At 36.8% G+C, this 10621-nt stretch overlaps 1 pseudogene; it reads right to left on the reverse strand.

Annotated features, from left to right (window-relative positions):
• Positions 1 to 4752: 4752 nt before the first annotated feature.
• Positions 4753 to 6063, reverse strand: LOC127190487 (heterogeneous nuclear ribonucleoprotein F-like; annotated as a pseudogene).
• Between the last annotated feature and the right edge of the window lie 4558 nt (positions 6064 to 10621).

Genomic DNA, 10621 nt, shown 5'->3' on the forward strand with positions numbered 1-10621 from the left:
TGTGGACATTTCCACTGACCTCTTTATTTGCAGTTTTGTCCTCTACCTATTTATTTGTTTAATAACTGAACCCAGTTACCTTCCTCATCTCCTCCAAGTCCAATCCTAATCTTTTCTTCCCATTCACCCCTCTCCTTCCTGCATGAGAAGAGGAGGCCTGAATTGGTAACAACCCACCCTGGTATCTCAAGTCACAGCAGGACTAAGCAGTCTCTCCCACCTGGGAGTGACCAGGCAGCTTAGCTAGGGGAAAGTGACCCAACAGTAGGTAGCAAATTCAGGGACAGCTCCTACTTCTATTGTTAGAGAACCAACATGATGACCAAGCTGCACATTTGCCACATATGTATTGGGGGTTTGGGCTCTGCCAATTCAAGCTCTTTGGTTGGGGGTTCTGTCCCTGTGAGCCCCTGAGGGCCCACGTTAAATTACTTTTTAGGTCTTCTAGTGGTGTCCTTGACATCTCTGGATCCCTGTATCCTTTATACTCTTCCACAGTGTTCCCCAAATTCAGCCTATTGTTATAGGAGGTGCCAATTTTATGCCTCTTAACACTCCTTGCTTGGAGTCTCTGCGAGGATCACCCCATAGGCTCCCAGAGTTGTACCCCTACCCACATTTCTGTTCTCTCTCCCAGTTCTTCTCCTCACCGCCTCCTTCTCCTCTCTACCCACCTCAACCCCACTCCTGTTATCTTCCCCACCCCATCTCTTACCTAGTTCGCTCCCTCCATCTATTTCAGATGTCTATTGTATTTCTTCTTCTTCTGAGTGAGATTAGTGCATCTTCCCTTGTGTTCTCCTTGGCTTCTTTGGGTCAAGTGAAAAAATACCATGGGTGTTTTTCTCTGGGTTAACTCACTCAGGATGACCTTTTCTAATTCCATCCATTTTCCACAAAGTTCATGACTTCCTAGTTTTTACTAGTTGAGTAGTATTCCATTGTGTAATTTTTTTTTTAATCCAATCTTAACCTTAATGACCATCTAGGTTGTGTCCAGTTTCAAGCTATTATGACTGACCTCTTTTCTATGTTGGATAATGAAATATTCCTATCAGAAATACTTTAAGTTTCTTATAAATTATATAAATGAATGTCCATATTCTTAGGGAAGTTTAATCAGAGATTAACATGGCTTTCTAGAAAGTTCTGGTATGCATAGTCGTCAACCTCACAAGAAAGGTAAGTTAAAAAATCTTCACAAAAAGTTATTTATATTATATGAGAATTAATGGGCTACAGTTAAGCACTGGGCTCCACTGAAGGCCAGCAACTGGCTCAATTTTGTTTTTCAAAAGATATTCTTTCTGAATATTTGTTGATATCTAATGGACTGATGGGTTATACACCTGCAAGAAATTTCCAGTGTTTCCAAGTGCTGTTGTTCTGTCACTGGTGCTTGAGGAATTGTTAGAAGAGCTGGCTTGTATGACTTAAGCAAGAGAATGCAAATGTGTGTTTGAAAGCAAAGGGTTTCAATTTCATGTTCTCTTACTTTCTGGGTTTCCTACATATGGACAGCAAACTTCAGCCCACTTAGGGGTGGTCCTTTTGTGTTAACAAATACTGTCTTATTAGTCTGAACATACATAATTTCTATATTTTGTTCTTATATAGTTTTCCTTTCATACAGCAAGCTGGGTGTTCTCACAGTTAAAGGAAATTTCTTGACTAATCATTGTCTATCAATACCAAAAACCAATTCCTGGCTTAATAGAGTTATTAAGTTAATGTGAGTTTTATCTTTTAATCATTATAGTCTGCAAATTTATAGGAATTTTTCGCATGTATGTGCACACATATTACACAGTTGTTCACATATAGACTCTGCATGAAAGAAACATATAATCTCTTTGGATTAAGCTATGTCTGAATATTCTCATTTGAGTCTGAATTCAGGATAAATTAATTCGGAAATCATATAATCTAACTCAATATTATCTATTTTCTACTTAACCATAGCTCCGATTATGACATTTTAATTATGACAATTTATGAGAAACTATACAAACCAAATCCATAGATCTATGCTTTCTCTGTGCTCAGGTCATCTTAAAACCACAAGGTTATATATAAGCAGATTCTCGTGAACATATTTCAGATGATTAATATAATTAGTTTGAGTAATTATGGGATTGATACATTCACAGATTGGTCTAATTAGCCTTTGAATAGACCAGTGCCTCTTTGGGGAAGCTAATAAATTCTCTGGCTGATCTTCATGAACCTTTTATTCAGGAGCTGATTAATGCCCAATCTTTTGGCAAAGTAACTAGGCAAAAGGCAAAATGTCAGCCTATCTGTTTTCAATAATCAGTTCACCTTCCTGAGCATTTATCCTTCATGGATATATGATTCTTTTAATATATTATAACCTACTATGGTACATTCTATAGAAAGGTCAACTAAACAAGATGCTTTATAATGCTTATCAAATTGATTGGAGTTTTTCATTTATTTGCACATGACTTGTAATGACTAGAAATTTTGTAAAATTGTTCTTACATTATATATGAGTTATATTCTATTTAGAAATTCTGTATGCAATTAACCAACATACTGAGTACTACTGTTTAAAAAACAGTTAATTCTATTTGTAGGTAACAAAGCAATTGAAAAGTCTTTTTCTAAATTATTTGTATATATTTGCAAATAAATTAAGGGACTTAAAATCAAATGATAATGTCGATAGATGTGTGCAAATTTTGTTCATCTTCCTTAAAATAAATCTATTAGTTGTTGTATAAAGAAAGTCTAGAAGGTTAGCCATAATGCTTATGTGAATCTCCTTGACACTAATTTAGGGTCATTTAATTTATTAAAGCCAGTGATGCACAGATTTTAGTTAAAGTATAATGACAATGACTAAATTGCTTCTAATTATGTAAGTTGACATATGCTCCCAGCACATGTGCCTTGTTCTAGCTCATTGCTGTATAATTCTAAGCACAACTAAGCTTGTACCGATTTATAAGTGGCCTCCTTTACATTTATGTAAATTTGTGAATTGTGTACTTAATTTTAAAAATATTGTAAGATTTCACCACACATATCTTATGAGAAAAACATGTTTTGATCTAATTTCAAATTACTGTGTTACTATAATTGTGAGTCCTTAGCTTTGATGAGGTTTCACATATCAACCAACTATACATTTAAAGTGCGACCAACATGCACTGATAATTCTCCTGAAGACCTCCTTACTGCTTGTGAACTTTTCTAGAGCCATTCTTTGGAACATGTGACATAAATGAATTAAATGTGTGTGGATCATTTTTGCTTGACTAGAGCTTGGGAAGAGCAAGTACCAAAAATCTTATTTTATTATAATTTGTAAACTATCCTCTCTTATTTAATAGTGAAATGAAAGTGAAATGGTAACATGGTTCCAGGTAACAAAGATGAAAAATTTAAAGACAAAATTATATATAATAAAGAAAACATAGGCAATACAGTATATTAGACAATATAGGTGTGTGTGTGTGTGTGTATGTGTGTGTGTGTGTGTGTGTGTGTGTGTGTGTGTGTATTGTGTTGTATGCCAGATGTCAATTTCATGGGTCTTGAGACATGGTCTCTCATTTAACTTGCAGCTCATTGATACTGGTCCACCGACTGGCCAATGAAATTGACAGATCTGTCCATCTCTGTGGTTTTTACCTAATACAGGTTACAATCTTCATTAACGTTCCTGCATTTTAATTTAACCTGGTTGCTGAGAGTCTGAAATCAAATCCTATTCTTTGAGTGTCACATACTTTCCTTCCCAACTGACATTTATTCTCACTTTTGAGTACTAATTTTTACTGTCACAATAAAAAATATAAATAAATAAAATAATTTTCTAAGTATCATTTCTGCTAGGTAGAGAAATTTTACTACTAGAGTTGTTTTTGTCTATTTTCTTTATAACATTCTCCAATCTATGTTTGGGTATATTTACATTAATGGAATTTGATGATAATAAAAAATGTATTTTCGCATTTTACTTGTTCATGTGTTTTAAAATTATTTTCCCCTCAAATTATCCAGTAGTGGATATTTCTATGTAATTTTTTCCCACAAGTTTTAAATATATTTACTACATATGAATATATATATTGTTACTTTCTATTTTTAATTGTGAAAAAGGTATTTTAAGGAAAAAATTAGTTAACAAAAATTTAACAAGTTTCACTTAACAAAATAGCCAAAAGAAAATCCCAGTACAAAGAAAGCTTTATGTCAAGGCCTCAAGAATTCTCGCAGTATTAGTATTGTGTCTCAGTTCTCAAAACTAACTTTTAAAAAAGCCGAACGTTAACCTAAGGATTTTAAATGAAAATAAAAACTAGAATGAACATGAGAAATTCTTCTCTTTGCATCAGGGATCTGACACCTTTGCGTTCCCCACTGCGGTGTGCTTCAAGGTCCACTCAATAAACATAACACTCCTTAACTCAGATAATATCACTCTTAAGTATACTACCCAAAATGTTAATTGAGAAAAGCGGAAAAAATAGTTAATTTTAGTTTGCTCAATATTACATGCCAGAAGAAAGGTTTGGATGAGAAACAGTGAAGAGGTAATTTTTTTTAATCCAGATTTCAGAAACCAATGGTGCCAAGTGGGTCCTCCAGCCTTCTTTACATTTATAAACTGCTCTTGACTGCTTAATCGACTCCCTGTGAAATTATTTATTGAAATAACGCAAATGTTATTTCAGTACTAATCATGTCCACCCATGTTGGTCTGACTTCTCTAGCTGGCCACTAACAGTCACTCATTGTTTGGCTCTCCAGGCTGCTGTATGTTGCCTAGGCAGCTGATACTCCCATACCCTACATCACCTGGCTGCCATAAGCCCCATTGCTAGCCCTTGTTATTGAATTCAGGAAGAGTCTCTGTGCTGCATATTGGTCCTGTCCTTCAACATAGCTGACACTGCTTCTTCATGGGAGGCAAATCTGACATCAGCTTCTCCTGTCACACTTCCACCAGGGCCGCCGGTCTCAATGTGAACTCTCACAGGGTTGAGTGGAGAGAAGTTGTAAACGTCGTTCTCTGTTGCTTTGTAGGGCAGCCCTCTCATGTGGACACGGTGTTACGTGGTGCTCTGCTCTGTAAACTCGTCTCTGTATCTGTGGCCATACATTCTTGAGAGACAGTAGATGAGGTTCCTTCCAAACAGCTCAGTAGTGAAGCCCTAGCCTCCACTGAGGCGACTGTATTCTTCACAGTCCGCATAGCCTGAACTATAGGCCCAGACTTCTTCCTATCCAGGCCAGCCTGTTTAACTGTGCCTATGTACCTCCCAGCTGTGCCAGGCTGAACATAGGGCCCAGGCCTCTACCATGACATAAACTTTAGAGGTCGATCTGAGTATGACCTTACTTCCTCCTGGCTGCCCTTGAACACTTCAGTATACCTGTGCCCTATTCTCTTCTTGTGCTTCCCTAGAGCTTTCTCATCTAACTCTTGTGAGGCAAACTGAAGAGAGGCCTCCCCTGTAATCTTGCCCTCTGGGTAAACAGGTAATGGGATCATTTTTGGCACAATTTTTAACCCTGAAAAGAATTGAACACTTTTTTGTGCATCCAAATGTGAGTCCCTAAAGCCTCACAAAGCCATCATTGGCACTGTCAGTGCTGTTTGGACCACTGTGATTCAACACCCAAAGCATCTCGGTTCTGTGGGGCATGAACACCTCAATGTAGAAGTGTCCTATGCTTTCCTGGTCTTTTTCAGAGCCAATGTTACCTCATCTTGACAAAAGCCTTACTACTCTGTCTGCCCTCTCTAGCATTAATGAAATGAACACCTGTGACCCCATCATATACTGTGCAGTTGGACAAGTTATATATGTCCTCAATTGAACAAGACCTTGATGTAGCCCTGTTCCCAGTTTTCTGGGAAAAAGCCAGAGTGATTTCCAAAGTGATTGTGCAAGTTTGCACTCCCACCAGCAATGGAAGAGTGTTCACTTTTATCCACATCCTCACCAGCATGTCACTTGAGCTGAATCAGGGTAGACCACAGAGTTTGGACACAAAGCCTTCACCTCCCTCAGTGCCCAGCATCATGAACACTTGACAAGGCTGATGTCACACAAGCTTGGACAAATTTTTGTAGCTTAAAGAACCACCACAGATGCCTTCTGTAGTAAACACTTATGGATAGTAACCGGATTTCCACCAGAGGAAGGCAGAAGTGACTTCTGTTTCCAATAAGGAGTGGAGCTTATGAACCGCAACTCCACCTAATGCCTTAAAAACGCAGAGGGCTCTGGGGAGAGTCCGGGCTCATATTCTTTTTGTTCTCAATATTAAAGAAGATGAGGCACAGTCCTCTCAGATTAATTTCTTTTAATTATCTCTTATGATTTTAAAAATTATTTTCTTAGTGATTAACAATATTTCAGTTGACATTTTAAATTTATTTTATTTTTATTTTCTACTTTTTCTTTTTTTGGTTTTTTGAGACAGGGTCTCTCTGTGTAGCTTTGCCTATCCTGGACTCACTTTGTAGAACAGGCTGGCCTCAAACTCACAGCGATCCGCCAGCCTCTCCCTCCCGAGTGCTGGGATGAAAGGTGTGCACCACCACACCTCGCTACACCTTAAATTTATAACAACCTTGTTCCGATTAATATTTATACTTTTATAGTATGTAAAAACCTTTTATTATGTTTAATGTCAAAACATGTTTTATATTGTGTATATCAAACAATTATTTTTATACTTTACATTCTATTGAAAAAACAATTAATTTTTAATTTTTTTAAGTAATTCTTAGACAAATTCATACATGTGAACTTAAAAGGGAAATTTTTAGTATAGAAGAAAATACTTGTGTGTTTTAAATAATATAAATCATTCAAAATAAAATCTTTTGTTATTTGCCACTTCATAAATTGGCTATATATCCTTACCCTGTCTAATTTGTAATTTAGCAGTCTATATAGATGACATTTGTTTTGATGGTGAGGTAGGAGAATATGTAATTTGTTTTGCATAAATTAAGCAATGTTGAAAGTAATGAAGAATTATGTTATTATGAAAGTCAGCATAACTAACATTGCAGTTGAAGAATTCAAGAATTTATGTACCATAAACTTATCATTTTGATGAAGTGAATAGTACTTCCAGAGAATTTTAAATGTCATAGGATAAAATATATAGAAGCAGCCATTATACATTTAGTATGTATTGAATTATGTTTTCTTAAAATTTGGGGATCTAATGGGAGGAATATAATTATAGGATACAGAAAAACAGCCAAATTAAAATTATATAAATCTTATTTAATTGTGAATATAGATCTTAATGCTACAAGAAGAAAATTACTGTTTGATATAATGATGCCAAATACTTGCATCAACATTATAATTTTTTATTAACTGAACCTTAATAATGATTCTAATTGCTATGTAATTTCATACACAAATGCCACAAATCTGCTTCATTTTTCTCATTTCTATAATAAGGCTGGTCTGGATATGGTAATATTAAGCAACTGCAAGAAAACCTGTGAGTCACTGAATAAAATTATCAGACAAACACTAATGACAACCAAAACATTGTCTTTCCATATGTTTTTAGGAATTTGAGTCTTTAATTTTAGCTTTTCAATCCACAATGGAATTCACTAGTTATGTCCCTTGTCATACACTGTACATTAAGAAATCCCTTTCTTACATGACTTGCTATAAAATCCTCTAGTAAAAGGGAAACAATAAAAGGCATTTAGTTTAAATAGTTCAAAATAAAAGATGAGAGGATGTGGAGAGAGAGGAACACTCCTTCATTGTTGGTGGGAATGCAAACTAGTACAGCCACTTTGGAAATCTATCTGGTGCTATCTCAGAAAACTGAGAATCGGGCTTCCTCAAGACCCAGCTATTCCACTCCTTGGAATATACCCAGAAGATGCTCCAGCACACAACAAGAAAATTTGCTCTACCATGTTCATAGCAGCCTTATTCATAATAGCCATAACATGGAAACAGCCTACGTGTCCATCAGTAGAAGAATGGATAAAGAAACTGTGGTACATATACACTATGGAATACTACTCAGCTATTAAAAACAAGGAATTCCCAAAATTTGTGGACAAATGGATTGAACTAGAAATGATCATAATGAGTGAGTTAACCCAGAAGCAGAAAGAGTCAAATGGTATATACTCACTTATATCTGCATACTAGCCCAAGGGGCATGTCCCATGAAAGTCTTCACTTACCAGGAAACTGGGACAGAGGGGAAGACATCCTATTGGGACTCTAGATGAGAGAAGCATGGAAGAATAGCAAAGTAGAAGGATCCAGAAGGTCCTAGAAACCTACAAGTAGAACATTATGATAGGCAGATTTGGGCCCAGGGGTCCTGCTCAGACTGAGGTACCAGCCAAGGACAAACAGGCCGTAAACTTTAAACCCCTACCCAGATCTAGCCAATGGACAGGACATTCTCCACAGTTGAGTGGAGAGTGGGATATGACTTTCACATGTACTCTGGTGCCTCATATTTGATCATGTCCCCTGGAGGGGGAGACCTGGTGGCACTCAGAGGAAGGGCAGCAGGCTACCAAGAGGAGACTTGATACCCTATGAGCATATAAAGGGGGAGGAAATCCCCCTCAGTCACAGTCATAGGGGAGGGGAGTAAGGAGAAAATTTGAGGGAGGGAGGGAGGAATGGGAGGATACAAGGGAGGGGATAACCATTGAGATATAATATGAATGAATTAATTAACAAAAATAAAAGATGAGAATGCCAACGTGAACTACATTAGTATGAATGACTAAAAACATGACGTTACTAAGGAAGGCATTAATATGATAATTTTGGAAAAGTTCTCTACTTCTCTCTCATTCTTTGTGTTCACTTGTTTTTGTTTGTTTGTTTGTTTCATCTTGGAGGACAGGGCTTCTCTGTGTAACCGCCATAGCTGTCTAGCTATATTAGACTCACTTTATAGACCATACTGGCCTGGAACTCACAGAGACTCACTTACCTCTGCCACCTGAGCTAGGACTAACGGTGTCACCAGCAAGGAAGGCTAAAATTTGGAGTTTTCTATTTTACATGAGCCAGATGTTTAGATGGCAATGAATAATTTAATCAAGGTTACATAAACTCTTTTCATGATTTTTAAAAAATATAAAGCTGAATTTATAAAAACATAACAGGATCCTTCATTTAAATCATCGGTTATCAACCTTTAAAAATAACTATTTTTATTAAAATAATAATTTTACGAAATTTGCTTTATTAAATACTAAAATCTCTTCTCAGTAATTAAATACGGTTTTGTCTTTAACATTTTAAAATTTTGTATTACATGTGTATTTGTATTTTGCCTTACTATATGTATGTGCACAAAATTTGTCCCTAGTGTCCTCAGAAGCCAAAAGAGTCATCAGATCCCTTAGAACAGAAGTTACAGGTGATTGTTGAACAACTTGGTGGGTGGTAGGAATAGCACCTGGATCCTCTGTAAGAGCATCCAGTTTTCTTAACCTCCATGTATCTCTCCAGTCTTAAATTCTGTTTCATACTCCCATTCAGCTCATAAATTTGGCTTGATAACAGACTATTATTTCATGCTGCTATGTCAGTCTTTTCTAAATTTAAGAGAACATTGTACAGGAGAAATCTAAAAGATATAGGCCAGGTTTATATAAAAAGGTTAATTTGCAAAGGACACTTGCAATTGAAGCCTACCAGCTGAGCTCTGCCTGCAGTCCCAGAGGCAGCAGCCATAGGGGACTATCAACAGGATTGTGCTGTGTTCTGTGTTCTCAGCATGCCAGTTCTTTGGGCTAGCTTTTCCTGCAATCCCAGAGGTGGCAGCCACTGCGGACTTCCAACAGTGTTGAGGTCTGCCCCATGCGCACTATGTGCCAGTTCATGGGTCCAAGCTCTGCCTGCAATCTCATAGTCATCAGCTATAAGTGACTACCAGAGGCAACAACCATCAGGGACTTCCAAGACTGCCAAGACTAGGGACAACCAGATGGCTACAGGACAGCATAAGAACACACTCAACAAAACCCAGGGCAATATGACACCACAGGAACCCACATATCCTACCACAACAAGCCCTGGATATCCTAACACACATGAAAACAACCTTAATTCTAATCTTATGAATATGGTAGAGACATTTAAATAGGAAATTAAAAAAATTCCTTAAAGAAATATAGGAAGACACAAGCAAACAGAGGTAAATGAATAGGGAAATAGAGCAATAGAGACACAGTTTGAGACACTCCTGGAGATAGAAAACCAAGGAAAGAGGACAGGAACTACAGATATGTGCCTCATCAACAGACTACAAGAGATGAAAGACAGAATCTCAGGCATAGAAGATATGATAGAGAAATAGATACATCTATCAAAGAAAATGCAAAATCTAAAACACTTCTAACACAAACATCCAAAAATTTGGGACACCATCAAAAGACCAAATCTAAGAATAATAGGAATAGAAGATTACCAGCTCGAAGGCACAGAAAATATCTTCAACAAAATCATAGAGGAAAATTTCCCTAACCTAAAGGAAGACACACCTATAAATGTACAAGAAGCCTAGGTAACACAAAATCTATTAGACCCCCCAAAATAAAATATTCCTGCTA

The sequence above is a fragment of the Acomys russatus genome, chromosome 6 (assembly GCF_903995435.1).
Source record: "Acomys russatus chromosome 6, mAcoRus1.1, whole genome shotgun sequence".
In the NCBI taxonomy this organism is placed as follows: Eukaryota; Metazoa; Chordata; class Mammalia; order Rodentia; family Muridae; genus Acomys; species Acomys russatus.